The 15,126-nt window shown below is 38.9% G+C and overlaps 1 long non-coding RNA gene across 3 annotated transcripts in view; it reads right to left on the bottom strand.

Annotated features, from left to right (window-relative positions):
- Window positions 1-1,492: 1,492 nt before the first annotated feature.
- The window catches only part of LOC147379607 (uncharacterized), a 29,490-nt gene continuing 15,856 nt past the window's right edge, over window positions 1,493-15,126 (bottom strand). For all 3 annotated transcript variants that reach the window (XR_015133783.1, XR_015133786.1, XR_015133790.1), the window contains one exon: window positions 1,493-1,733. This is a non-coding gene — a long non-coding RNA (uncharacterized LOC147379607). The remainder of the gene's footprint in view (window positions 1,734-15,126) is intronic.

The raw sequence follows: 15,126 nt of genomic DNA on the forward strand, positions 1-15,126 counted from the left end.
CAAGTCCATACTCACATTTCCATATGTTATGCAGTAAGCAGGGTCATTTAAGAAGTGAGACACCAAGGGAGATGGTGTTCAGGTAGTGAGTGTATGACTGGTGAGAATTAAACATATCCTGGATATATTTACTTCATAACACCAGCATATATACATACCTATCCAACTCTGGCCCTTACCCTTCTCCTCAAGAGACAGGTCAAGTTCAAGATATGCAATTTTATTATGAAAAGCTTCTAAAACATAGATAAAAATGATTTAGTACTTCCAGGTGCACTGTAATTCTTGGCAGAAGAAGTTAATTCCAGGTGTGTAATCTCCTAAAGGAATCTGTTGTCAAAGCTGGATAAAACCATCACATTAGAAAAATAGAAGTTCACCCATGAACAAAGTACAAAGTATGGCTAGGAAAACTCTTTGCTCTGTGCAGAAATTACAGCATAAAAGTGAAACTCCCTTTTACTTATGTAAACACTGCTTGGTTTGGGGCATCATTTCAAAAGAGGTAGAACTGAACATGCACAAGCATATAGAAATATGACATACTCTTGGTGGGAGGTTTGGGGTGGGGCCCCAATGCCAAGCCAGACTCTAATATACAGACAAAGGAAAAAAGAAGATGCATTTTATAGCTTACAGATTTTTTCTCCATTTTTTTAAGCAGCCGAACTAAGCAAATAACTCAATCAACAACAACAAAATGGAGATGTGCCACACAGTGGAAAATGTTATAACAGCTTGAATAACAACGGGGCCCTGACTGGGGTGGGAATGTGGGTGGAGGGGGTGGGGAGAGATCCCATATTATGGAATATTTAAACTTTGTAATTCAATGCACATTTATTAATTGGTTTCTTTTTAAGAGGCACTTATTTATGACAGATTTATGAACAATATAGCATGTACAGAGCACTGAAGTTCTCCCATGACTTGTTTTTATTTCCATATGTTCAGATGAAATGAACATCACATATAATAGTAGTACTAGCTGCTCTTGAAGTGTTTGCCAGTGCTGCATCCCTTGGGAGTTGTTACCACCAGATTAATATCCTGTGGGTCACTTAATTTAAAAAGCCACATTATAGAAGCATTATGTGATTAGATGTACTGCATTTACAAGCCAGTTGGGGTGTGTACTTTGCATCTGGTTCAAAAAGGCTGATGAGGCAAACTTATGAAGACCTCCAACCTGGACTCTCCAAAAGGCCAGTTGATGACTGTACAGACACATGGACCAGCGGAGAAAAACGTGTGCTCCATCTACCATCAGAGATCGCCTTTAAAACAGGATCTAAAAGGAACAACTCGCTTAGTCAGAACCAGGCCTGAACAGCTGTTCGGAACTGACTGCTTCAGAAAGGAAAGGAAGGTGCTATCAATATCCCCCATCAGGCCTGCTTGTCACCAAACGCGCACAGTAAACAGAGAATCATGCTATTTCCACGTTATGCTATCAACACTAAGTTCTATCAGCACTACACTATTTTACTTGTGAATTTCTAAATGTTTTTTATTCTCCCTTTAAACATTTTCAAATCTGGGCTTTGGACAGACCACTCAAAACAACAGGAAGTGTGCCTTTTGAGCGAGCAAGAGGAATTTGCCATTGGCTCCAAGGACCCCCTGGAATAGGATGCCCAGCATTTCCTGCAGGAGTTTCAAATGGCATCAGGTGCAGAGGCTCCAGGCAACACGGAAGCATCGATCATCGTCTGTGGTCCATCGCTGATTATCTGTTAAGGAGATAATACATTTAGGCTTCCTCAGGCCAGGCCCAAGAGGCCTCAGGAAAGAAACCTTAAAAGGAATCCAGATGGGTCACTGTGAGCTAAGAACCTATGTATGAGGTGCATTGTGGGTATCCTGGTTACTTTCCTTCATTAGCACAAATCTGCAATCATGACTCTTCTTTTTAACGGCCCTGGACTTTTACAAATACTAGCGACTGAAATAACTATTTTAAAAACAAATGCATTTTGTTCAGCTCTTCAGATTGCAGATGGGTATATTCTTAGAAAAATTTTCATCAAATATAAATTGAACTGATCAACAGTGAAATTCACTGCACTATGTAGAGGATAAGTAATTTATTAGAAGTAAGGGTTGTAAGAGATGAACTGGGGATTAGAAATGATGTGCCTATGGATTTGCCAAAGCAGAAAGTTCCTGACAACATCCCTATAAGTACAACTGATTCTTATTTTCTAGAGGAAGATGAGGTCTTAGAGAAGAGATGCATTTCCAGTGGTTGCTTTTGAAGCCCTGATTATAGGTTTAGGCAGTGAGGATCACAAGTCTTTCAGCCCAGCTGCAACCATCCAGATTTGTCCATTACTTTATATCTTAACCCAACTCAACAAGCAAAACATGGAGGTGAGAACGGGGTGTGTGTGTGAAAAGATGAACCACACTCTTGGCATTCTGTTCCACCATTTGTCACATTTCTAAAATACCAATATTTCTAGTCTTGAGACGTTGCGTGAATCTTTTGCTCTATTCATCTTTTGACAAAAAACTAACAATTCCCAATGGCTAAAAAAATTGCTGAAAAGGATTTCCTATTTCTTGCTTTGGTATCTCTAACTAACAACAGGTAGAGATCACTGACCCAGACACTCGGATGTTGTCGCAAACTGTGCCACCCTGAGTGGGTCACAGAACTTCTCCATGTCTGTTTCCTTATCTGTAGAATCATAATATTATCTCACCTGGTTGTTACATCACAAGGTTGTTGAGAAGAATTAAGTTAGTTCATGACTATGAAAATGGCTTCAAAATAGGAAGCACCACAGCAAAATCAAGGGACAGTGGCGACTGTGAAGATAATAATGATGATGAGAGAGAATGCAGGTAGAAATTGTGTACATTTATGAAATTATGGCTTAATTTCATCATATGGGTATTTTAATATGGGAGTCATCCAGGATTCAGATGCCAATAAGTTTATAAGCACAGTGGTGATCCTTAAACAAAACATTTTAAATATACAATGTACACATTTCAAAAGAAAATTCAGGACATGCAAATTTCTATATTATCTAGCACTACCAAACATAAAAAGGTAAGAAGATGCTAATCAAAGTGCTCAACATTTTGAAGGTTTTGGAAATTTTCTTTCCTTGCTTTGCCTGCATGATCACCTTCTCTTAAATACTTGGGAAAACCTAGTGAGATAATTTTTAGACAAATAGTCTGAATGAAATACAGTCCTGTTCTATTCAAGTCCTGCAGTTTATGCCAGAGGGTGAAATAAGCATATGTGTTGGTATGATCACCCAAGAGAGTCTAATTTTGACCCTCTGGCTCTGCCTTAGGTGGCTACTAAGTGATGGAAGTATGAAAAAGAGGAAAAGTGTATACAGTGAAAGCTAAAAATATGTCGTAATGGAAACTATAGTCTTCCTAGGATAAGGATAAAGGTTTAACTTTTGAAATATTAATTTCTAACCTATTAAGCAACTGCACTATAAAAACTTTGTCTTTCTGGATATCTACCAAAATTTCTATACCCTCTCATCACTGTCTAAGGTAAAGGAAAATGATATACTTCCATATTTTTAAGTTGGCTAGCTGGAAATCTGCTATTTAAACAGGAAGCTATGTACAGCTTAGGTAGCTGAAGTTGCCAGCAGAGCTTTGGGAACAAGACATTCAAGGACTAAAATCAATGCCACTTGGCACATTTCTAAAATACTAAGATTCCTAGCCTCAAGGGGATGCATGAATCTTTTCCATGTCCCAAATCAAACACAGTGAGCATCTTCGTGGTGCAGCTGAGATGAATGACAGTTATTTATACTCCACCTTACCACTTAAACACTCGAAATAAGGCTGGAGCAAGAAGACCAATGCTATTCACAGAGAAATGGAAATCATAGCATTCTGGATGTAGGGGTATTTATAACCCTATTTTCAGATAATTAAACAGAGAACCAGAGTGCATGGCTTACTCTGAGGATGGAGGGGAGTAGAAAGCTTGTATCCAAGTTTTCTCGCCCACTCTCAATATCCTGTACTTGGATTTCAAGTGTTCTTGCTTTCTTCCTCTTGCCCGTTATATTCCATATCTACAGGGGGCATTTTCAACTCTGCCAATAGTGTCTATGAAATCTGTGCTCTGGATATCAGGACCCTGTTGAAGAGGTTTGCTAATTATCCTAACTCCCCCTGCTGGAGGGTTTAAGTTCAACCAAACTCAAAATCCTCATTTGAACACAGTAACTGTTAAAAGTAGTTTTCAAGTTAATCCACATAGTAAAAGAAGAAGCATGAACTTTACGTGAGAATGTAACTCACTATATTATAAATAAATTGGAGGTTTGATATTATTTTCTAGCCTTTGTGATTAGGTATATAGAATATAAAATACATTGGTCTGATTTTTCCCTTATTCTCCTTTTGTTCCCACACTTATTTTGCAGTTTGCAATATTTCCCTTTATCTCTAAGCTCTAGACTTCTACTTAATAAGTACCAATAAAGATTGGATGTTATCCTTAAACAGTGGTAGCATTCCCCACCTGCTAATTGCTTTATTTGTACTTACTGTTTCCGCCCTCTCATCAACAGGGGCTTTAGCATAAAGGGCAATGAAGTAGAACGTGATGAAGTCAACAGGAGCCAGCTGAGTGAATGCTTCCATAATTACACAGTAGCCTGGAGTAGCTCTTCTCAAATCAAATTATGAGCCTGGATTACCTAAAACTCTCAAGACACAGCCCAGGTTTTCATTTGTCTGCAGCCCTCTTTTCTCTTGCCTTTATTCTTCACAGACTTTATCAAAGCTCCAATTCCAATGCAATAGCCCCAAAGCAATGAGACATTATGGAGAATGCCAGTTTCTTAAATGGTTTGCCTGACCCTGTCTGTTTTATAACTGATTTAAATTTTGTTAAAGAAAGAAAGTTCTTTCTATGTTTTCAACCACCCTCTGTCATTTGCATATCAAAGTTTATTCCAAACTGAGCTTATTCATGATACTTTGGCAAATATTTGTTCTTTGTCACCCTCCCAATCACCCATAAGACAACTAGAACAAGAGTCACTGGGCCTTGGCAATGTTTGGATTCTTGTTTGAACACCTGACCATCCCCTTGGAGATGTACACTGCACTGGAAATAATACAGAATAAGAGGACCAGACTTGAGGTTAGGTCATCAAGAACAGGAACTCAAATCTGCTGTTGACTAGCTGGGTGGCCTTGAATCAGTCTCTTGACTTCTCATGTTCTCCTACTCGCTCTGTGGTTCCATATATTCATGGATGGTTCCATTCATACATGGATGAGACACACAAGAATCTTTGAACATATTTGATTGCAGTAGTCCAGCAAAGCAAGATAATCTATTTCTCAAATGGTTTAAATGTTTATTAAATGGAAATTTGGAGTACCCAAGATCAAATCAAGAAGTGAACAAAATGTGGTAAGAGTTGGCTAGTTGATGGCTTCAGGAGAAAGAGAGCTGAGGTTCAAGGCTTAGCTCTGCCAGACTCTATGAGGTACTGGGTCAATCCACCAAAACTTCTGAGAGCATTGGGGTAGATAACCTCTAAGTGTTTTCCAACAGTGAAACTATGGCTCAAACAGAAAAAAAAAAAAAAAAAGTCAAATTGCCACATTCCTATACATGATCAAAGGCTTCCCTGGTGGCTCAGAGGGTAAAATGTCTGCCTGCAATGCAAGAGACCCGAGTTCAATCCCTGGGTCAGGAAGATCCCCTGGAGAAGGAAATGGCAACCCACTCCAGTATTCTTGCCTGGAGAATTCCATGGACAAAGGAGCCTGGTGGGCTACAGTCCACAGGGTCGCAAAGAGTTGGACACGACTGAGCAACTTCAATTTCACTTTCACTTTCACTTTATACATAATATTTAGTTTATTTCACTATATGTTCTTGAGGAAAATGGATATTGGTCTAAATAATTATGAAACATTCTCTGTTCCATATTACTCTATGTTGAAGAATTTGCAGTTGATTTACAAATATGTATTTATAGTGGGCATCCTGACGGGGTAGAAAGGTAAGAGTATAACCACCACAAAAGTAAGGGAATTTTTAGATATGGTCATCATAGCCATATGTTCTCGAATCACATGCCAATTTGTTGACCCTTAGCTACCATCAAAAAGAAAATGAGATTTTTATTTTCATGGCTAACATCTTAATTTAGAAAGTCAAACCAAACTAAACTGGAAATGTTAAGTGTGCATCCATTTTTTAAAGCTATAAGTTTCCCATAGTAAAGCCTTTATAAAGCTATTCATTAGCTAAAATATTACAAAATAAGCTGAGTTTTAAATTGATTCCACTTGAGAAGTAAACTATTTAATGATGCAAATTTAATTTACTTTTCCATATTATATTCTTAATTTTAAAATTATAAACATAAGTGCCAGCACCTTCCAAGTCTGTTACATTTTTACTTAAAACACAAGCTATATTCACAAGGCTAAAACACCCAACCAGTAAGATATCATAGAGTCACTCAATGCATGAAATGGCAAAGGCCCCAATATGGATAAGGTTCTTGTTCTGGACCATTATTATCTTCTGCAAGTTTGACTAAGATGGAAAGTAAAAGAACACCATTTGGGAATGCACTAAATACATGGATTATGAAATAATTTAAAGCTTTCAAGGGCCCAAATTATACACAGGGATAACAGGAATTTTATTTATGTACTGTAAGTCAAAGCTGAAGCCCTCATTCCAGAATTTTCCGGAAACATGTTAAGAACTTTTAAACCTTCTTTGCAAACTTTGTAAATCTAGTTTACAAAAATATTAGGGTTAGTCTATTTGGGGTTTGCTCTTAACCACTGTTTCTCTCTTTTACGTGTTGTTGAAGCAGTTAAGGAATTTTACCAAGAGTTAATTATATAGTATTTGCCACTCTCCAATTATAATAGCCTCTCCTTTCTATCTCATTTACTTGCCATGAACAACATTACATCTGCCTGAGTGGCTTCATAAAGGTGGAAATTAACATGTGTGTAAGTATGTATATTTAACATGTATTTTATACATATGTAATACATTTATTGCACATACATACAAACACACAGCACACAAAAGGGAATATCGCTTGGTTCAGGGTTTTCTTTCTTATTAATTTTTATTGGAGTATATTTGCTTTACAATGTTGTGTTAGTTTCTGCTGTATAGCAAAAGGAATCAGCTATATGTATACATATCAGCTATATGTATACATATATTCTATATACTATTTAGAATAGTACCTACCACATAAGAAGTACTAAGCAATTAGATATTATTACTACTATTGGCTTAGTTTATACTATAGAAACATATCTACAGCTAAATTACTCTTCTCATTAAAAATCTTCCAAGTCTTCAGAATATAAAATCTCATATTCTATCTTCCCCTTTATCCCTACTATTCTCTATTAAAGTAGAAGTTTTATTACTGTTATTTTTCATGAATACTCATGTCAAGGAAAATTTCCACTTAATTATAGGCAGACACTGTCCAATAGAACTTTCCTTGATAATTAAAATATTATATATCTGCCCTATCTACTACAGTAGTTACTAGCCCCATACAGCTAATGAATATTTGAAAAGTGGCTAGTTTGACTAAAAAACTAAAATTTTAATTATATTGAACTTGAATTTGAATCAAAAGAACCATAATGGCTAATTGGGCCATTAGGTTGAACAGTACTATTATGAGCCATTTTGGACTCACAGCTAGACTTGAATGCATGGTCCTGACACTTCCTACCTCTATAACATTTAATCTCCTGGAGCTTCAGTTTCTCGATATGTAAAACAGAAGAGTAACATCTATCACCTAAAATAAATGCAATAATATTTGTAAAGGTCTTGTGTAATACAGTTTATAAATATTAGTTTTCCTGACTCTCTGCCCTTCTTTAGATTGGTATTATTTTAAATAGCTCTTAACAGGACCAGGCACAAAGCAGAGAGAACGTTTTAGCTCTTTTTAGATTTCAAAATGAAAAACAGCAATCCTTCAATGTTCTCACTTGCTCCATTGTAACTGTTCATCTTAAGTAAAGATATGATGTTCAGTAGATCCCTGAAAATCCCTGAAAGATGCTCAGGCATCTCTCAAAAGGTATGAAACTAAGAGAATCCTCAGGATCCTCTCACACTTATAGAAGCCCAACAGGCTACAGTCATGGAGAGCCCATTTGTATACACTCCACTGGATGGATGATGGCCACAACCCAGGCTGCCTCTTGTTTCCTCTGTCCAAAAGTAATCACTATGGACCAATGTGCCAATAATCTTGTGATCTGCCATCAATATTTCATTAAAAAAAAAAACTCATCTCAAACAGTTGAGGGTTCCCAGGAGAACTTCCTTAAAATGAAAATTCCTCACAATTACATTTCTATAAAGTGGTAGAAGAAATGTTAATGTAACCACAGAAATAAAAGCACAGTCTCTTTCAGCACCTTCAAGCACACGGTCATAAGGATCTGGAAATCACAACCTCAGGGCAATTCCAAGCAGAAAATTGCAGTGCAACATCTATTATGAAGAATTTGGGAAGTACAGATTGCAGCATTAGTATTCCTAAAATTGGGACTTGACTTCAGAATAAGAGAATGGGGTCCAAGATACTTTGTCAGAAGCTTCAGCCCTTTCTGAGGTTGTCCTCTCTGGTAAGAAAACTCTTTTTCTATCAAGTCTTTTACTTGATGTTTTAAAGACTTTAGCCAATTTGGCTCCTAACAAGTTCCTGAGCATTAAGACTTTCTAGACATCCATAGCTTCATGAGACTGATTGTAATCCCAAAGAGAAAAGACTACATATCTACTCAACCATTATAATTTATATGCCACATAAATTGTGGTGAGGAAGATGCACTAATGAGAAATACTGATTTCATCCAACTTTGGTTCAAAACATATCTAAAGGGAAGAGAACCAAAACAAACACACAACCAAAGCTTAAATTGTATGAGACAGTGTAACGCTATGGCAAATGCAGTGGCTTGGTGCCATGAGATCCACATTATCACTCAGTAACTGTGGGATTTGGATCTAATTACTGGATCAGGTATGACCTAAATCAAATCTCTTATGCTTATACAGTGGAAGTGAGAAATAGATTTAAGGGACTAGATCTGATAGACAGAGTGCCTGATGAACTATGGACAGAGGTTCATGACATTGTAGAGGAGACAGGGATCAAGACCATCCCCATGGAAAACAAATGCAAAAAAGCAAAATGGCTGTCTGAGGAAGCCTTACAAATAGCTGTGAAAAGAAGAGAAGCGAAAAGCAAAGGAGAAAAGGAAAGATACACCCATTTGAATGCAGAGTTCCAAAGAATAGCAAGGAGAGATAAGAAAGCCTTCCTCAGCGATTAATGCAAAGAAATAAAGGAAAACAACAGAAAGGGAAAGACTAGAGACCTCTTTAAGAAAATTAGAGACACCAAGGGAACATTTCATGCAAAGATGGGCTTGATAAAGGACAGAAATGGTATGGACCTAACAGAAGCAGAAGATATTAAGAAGAGGTGACAAGAATACACAGAAGAACTGTACAAAAAAGATCTTCATGACCCAGATAATCACGATGGTGTGATCACTGACCTAGAGCCAGACATCCTGGAATGTGAAGTCAAGTGGGCCTTAGAAAGCATCACTACAAACAAAGTTAGTGGAGGTGATGGCATTCCAGTTGAGCTCTTTCAGATCCTGAAAGATGATGCTGTGAAAGTGCTGCACTCAATATGCCAGCAAAGTTGGAAAACTCAGCAGTGGCCACAGGACTGGAAAAGGTCAGTCCTTTTCATTCCAGTCCCAAAGAAAGGCAATGCCAAAGAATGCTCAAACTACCACACAATTGCACTCATCTCACACATTAGTAAAGTAATGCTCAAAATTCTCCAAGCCAGGCTTCAGCAATATGTCAACCATGAACTTCCAGATGTTCAAGCTGGTTTTAGAAAAGGCAGAGGAACCAGAGATCAAATTGCCAACATCCTCTGGATCATAGAAAAAGCAAGAGAGTTCCAGAAAAACATTTATTTCTGCTTTATTGACTATGCCAAAGCCTTTGACTGTGTGGATCGCAATAAACTGTGGAAAATTCTGAAAGTGATGGGAATACCAGACCACCTGACCTGCCTCTTGAGAAATCTGCATGCAGGTCAGGAAGCAACAGTTAGAACTGCATGGAACAACAGACTGGTTCCAAATAGGAAAAGGAGTACATCAAGGCTGTATATTGTAACCCTGCTTATTTAACTTATATGCAGAGTACATCATGAGAAACGTTGGGCTGGAAGAAACACAAGCTGGAATCAAGATTGCCAAGAGAAATAGCAATAACCTCAGATATGCAGATGACACCACCCTTATGGCAGAAAGTGAAGAGGAACTAAAAAGCCTCTTGATGAAAGTGAAAGAGGAGAGTGAAAAAGTTGGCTTAAAGCTCAACATTCAGAAAACTAAGATCATGGCATCTGGTCCCATCACTTCACGGCAAATAGAGAAACAGTGGAAACAGTGTCAGACTTTATTTTTCTGGGCTCCAAAATCACTGCAGATGGTGACTGCAGCCATGAAATTAAAAGACGCTTACTCCTTGGAAGGAAAGTTATGACCAACCTAGATAGCAGGAGGAAAAGGGGATGACAAAGGATGAGATGGCTGGATGGCATCACCAACTCGATGGATGTGAGTTTGAGTGAATTCTGGGAGTTTGTGATGGACAGGGAGGCCGGGTGTGATGCAATTCATGGGGGTCTCAAAGAGTTTGGACACGACTGAGCGACTGAACTGAACTGAATTGAACTGCTTGGAAGGAAGGTTATGACCAACCTAGATAGCATATTAAAAAGCAGAGATATTACTTTGCCAACAAAGATCCATCTAGTCAAGGCAATGGTTTTTCCAGTAGTCATGTATGGACGTAAGAGTTGGACTGTGAAGAAAGCTGAGCCCCAAAGAATTGATGCTTTTGAACAGTGGTGTTGGAGAAGACTCTTGAGAGTCCCTAGGACTGGAAGGAGATCCAACCAGTCCATCCTAAAGGAGATCAGTCCTGGGTGTTCATTGGAAGGACTGATGTTGAAGCTGAAACTCCAATACTTTGGCCACCTCATGCATAGAGTTGACTCATTGGAAAAGACCCTGATGCTGGGAGGGGTTGGGGGTAGGAGGAGAAGGGGATGACAGAGGATGAGATGGCTGGATGGCATCACCGACTCAATGGACATGAGTTTGGGTAAACTCCAGGAGTTGGTGATGGACGGGGAGGCCTGGCGTGCTGTGATTCATGGGGTCTCAAAGAGTCGGACACAACTGAGCGACTGAACTGAACTGAACTGGATCAGTGGTAAAGAATCTGCTTGTAATGCAAGAGACGCAAGAGATGCAGGTTCAATCCCTGGATTGAAGATTCCCTGGAGAAGGAAATGGCAACCCAATTCAGTATTTTTGTCTGGGAAATCTCATGGACAGAGGAGCCTGGAGGGCTATAGTCCATGGGGTTGCAAAGAGTAGTAAATGACTGAAGTGACTGAGCATGCATACATTTGATTTTCCAAGCCTTGATGTCTGTAATGTAGGGATAATGCTACTTTATTTTGAGGATTATAAAGACCCATTAGACAATTTTTAGAAGACTTACACAATAACAACCATAGGATTGATAGTCAAGAGAGATTTGTCTTCTTCCCTCATTCAATATTTGAAAATATTATAATCATTCCATATAGCATCCACAGTTAGCCCAGTCTATCCAAAAGTATTTACTTAACTTTTTACCCAGATTTCAAAAATGAACAAATGGACACTAAATCAGGATACTAATTTCAGCAAACTTTGATGAAGATTTAGGATTTATTACCCCTAGGTCTCAAATAAGGTTCAGGTAATAAGGATTTGATTTCACCCTAATACACCAATTAGAGTAACAAGACATCCATAATATAGGCCTTGGGCATAACCCATCTCAGGTCAGTTCAGTTGCTCAGTCATGTCCAACTCTTTGCAACCCCATGGATTTCAGCATGCAAGGCATCCCTGTCCATCACCAACTCCTGGAGTTTTTTCAAACTCAGGTCCACTGAGTCGGTGATGTCATCCAACCATCTCATCCTCTGTCATCCCCTTCTCCTGCCCTCAATCATTCCCACCATCAAGGTCTTTTCCAATGAGTCAGTTCTTTGCATCAGGTGGCCAAAGTATTGGAGTTTCAGCTTCAACATCAGTCCTTCCAATGAATATTCAGGACTGATTTCCTTTAGGATGGACTGGTTGGATCTCCTTGCAGTCCAAGGGACTCTCAAGAGTCTTCTCCAACACCACAGTTCAAAAACATCAGTTCTTTGTTCCTCAGCTTTCTTTATAGTCCAACTCGCACATCCATACATGACTACTGGTAAAACCATAGCTTTGACTAGATAGACCTGTGTTGGCAAAGTAATGTCTCTGCTTTTTAATATGCTGTCTAGGTTGGTCATAACTTTTCTTTCACGGAGCAAGTGTCTTTTAATTTCATGGTTGCAGTCACCATCTTCAGTGATTTTGGGGCCCCCCAAAATAAAGTCTGACACTTTTTCCACTGTTTCCTCATCTATTTGCCATGAAGTGATGGGACCAGATGCCATGATCTTAGTTTTCTGAATGTTGAGCTTTAAGCCAACTTTTTCACTCTCTTCTTTCACTTTCATCAACAGGCTCTTTAGTTCTTCACTTTCTGCCATAAAGGTGGTGTCATCTGAGTATCTGAGGTTATTGATATTTCTCCTGGCAATCTTAATTCCAGCTTGTGCTTCATCCAGCCCAGCGTTTTTCATGATGTACTCTGCATATAAATTAAATAAGCAGGGGGACAATATACAGCCTTGACATACTTCTTTCCCTTTAGAACCAGTCTATTGCTACATGTCCAGTTCTAACTGTTGCTTCATAACCTGCATACAGATTTCTCAGGAGGCAGGTCAAGTGCTTTGGTATTCCTATCACTTTCAGAATTTTCCACAGTTTTTGTGATCTACACAGTCAAAGACTTGGCATAATCGATAAAGTAGATGTTTTTCTGGAATTCTCTCACTTTTTATATGATCCAACAGATGTTGGAAGTTTGATCACTGGTTCCTCTGCCTTTTCTAAAACCAGCTTGAACATCTGGAAGTTCATGGTTCACATACTGTTGAAGCCTGGCTAGGAGAATTTTGAGCATTACTTTGCTAGCGTGTGAGATGAGTATAATTGTGCAGTAGTTTGAACACTCTTTGGTATTGCCCTTCTCTGGGATTAGAATGACAACGACCTTTTCCAGTCCTGTGGCCACTGCTGAGTTTTCCAAATTTGCTGGCGTATTGAGTGCAGCCCTTTCACAACATCATCTTTTAGGATTCGAAATAGCTCAACTGGAATTCCATCACTTCCACTAGCTTTGTTCATAGTGATGCTTTCTAAGGCCCACTTGACTTCACATTCCAGGATGTCTGGCTCTAGATGAGTGATCACACCATCGTGATTATCTGAGTCATGACTGGATTACCACAATTTCTTCCTCACTGAACAACCTTTTATTATTATTACAAAGAATTGTCATATTTTTTATTACAAAATATTATTACTGTTGTTTTATATTCTTTGAACTGTGGTGTTGGAGAAGACTCTTGAGAGTCCCTTGGACTGCAAGGAGATCCAACCAGTCCATTCTGAAGGAGATCAGCCCTGGGATTTCTTTGGAAGGAATGATGCTAAAACTGAAACTCCAGTACTTTGGCCACCTCATGCGAAGAGTTGACTCATTGGAAAAGACTCTGACACTGGGAGGGATTGGGGTCAGGAGGAGAACAGGGGCAGGAGGAGAACAGGGGCAGGAGGAGGGACGACAGAGGATGAGATGGCTGGATGGCATCACTGACTCGATGGACATGAGTCTGAGTGAACTCCGGGAGTTGGTGATGGACAGGGAGGCCTGGCGTGCTGCGATTCATGGGGTTGCAAAGAGTCGGACACGACTAAGCGACTGATCTGATCTGATTATTGTTACAAAGAATTCTTCTCCACTATGTATTTTGACTACCCTAACTCTTTTCTCCTCTAAGACTTACTGTAAATAAGAAACAAGACACTTGTGAACAGCTTCTAAAACCTATTTTGGATCACAGTTAATACCCAAGACGACCTCACTTTCATTGTTTTCATCTGCATCCCTTGTTGGCTGGTCTCATGCCAGCTTAACCATCATTTTATTTCTGTATTACACTAATGCACCTCTAAGCAGCCCTCAATATTTTAGGCAGAATTAAATATTGAATGCAAAGAATTGAAAAAAAAAATCTGTTTTTCAGGCCTATTTCAACTTTGCAATGTTTGATTTTAAATGTATGAAACTCAGCTTTCTAAATAATCACATCCTCCCCTCCCATCATGGCCTTTCTATTCCTTTCAACAAGTGCCAAATGAGAATGCACACCCTCCTTCCCCCATACACTTGCCTGCACAAAATCTTAACAGAATAGAAAGTAAGCCTCTTTAGTTTCTCTTTACTTAAAACTGCGATTTATAAGAAGTATTCCTGATCTTTAGACACTTCACTTGTAGAGTACACTAGCCCAGTGATGAACATGTAATTAGCACACTATAAACACCTGTTAATTGACTGACAGTGCTAATATTATTTATTCTTTTCATCCCACATACTTGCTTAGTGTTTTACCTGTTGTCTATTTATCCTCTGTTCCTACCTCTATTGTTGTTTTCTCTAAAACTACAAGCTGCAAAGTGTAGGAGCCACGTTTCGTTGACTCACTGTGGATAATGGGCTGAAGAGAGATGCTTAACCAGGCTTTTCAATTGATTGATTAATAGAACGATTGATGGATGGATGGAGGAAAGGGTGAATGCATTACAGCATTCTCCATTTGCTATTCCAACAGGCTAAATTTACCAAAGGGGTCCCCTCTGCCCCTGCTTTCTAAACAAAGCACCAGAGGTAGGTGAGTGAGAGGGGTCAAGGAACAGCCGTCCCTACTGCACACAATAGACAAGGGCGTCTTACAGAGGATAGGGCTGCTTCTTTGGCTAATTGCTGCAAAACATCTTTTGAGGCAAGGTGGTTATTTTCCACTTTTTTTTTTTTTTTTGGTCATTTTC

This window comes from Bos grunniens, chromosome 1 (assembly GCF_055505025.1).
Source record: "Bos grunniens cultivar Pamir isolate PY7600 chromosome 1, Bosgru_T2T1.0, whole genome shotgun sequence".
In the NCBI taxonomy this organism is placed as follows: Eukaryota; Metazoa; Chordata; class Mammalia; order Artiodactyla; family Bovidae; genus Bos; species Bos grunniens.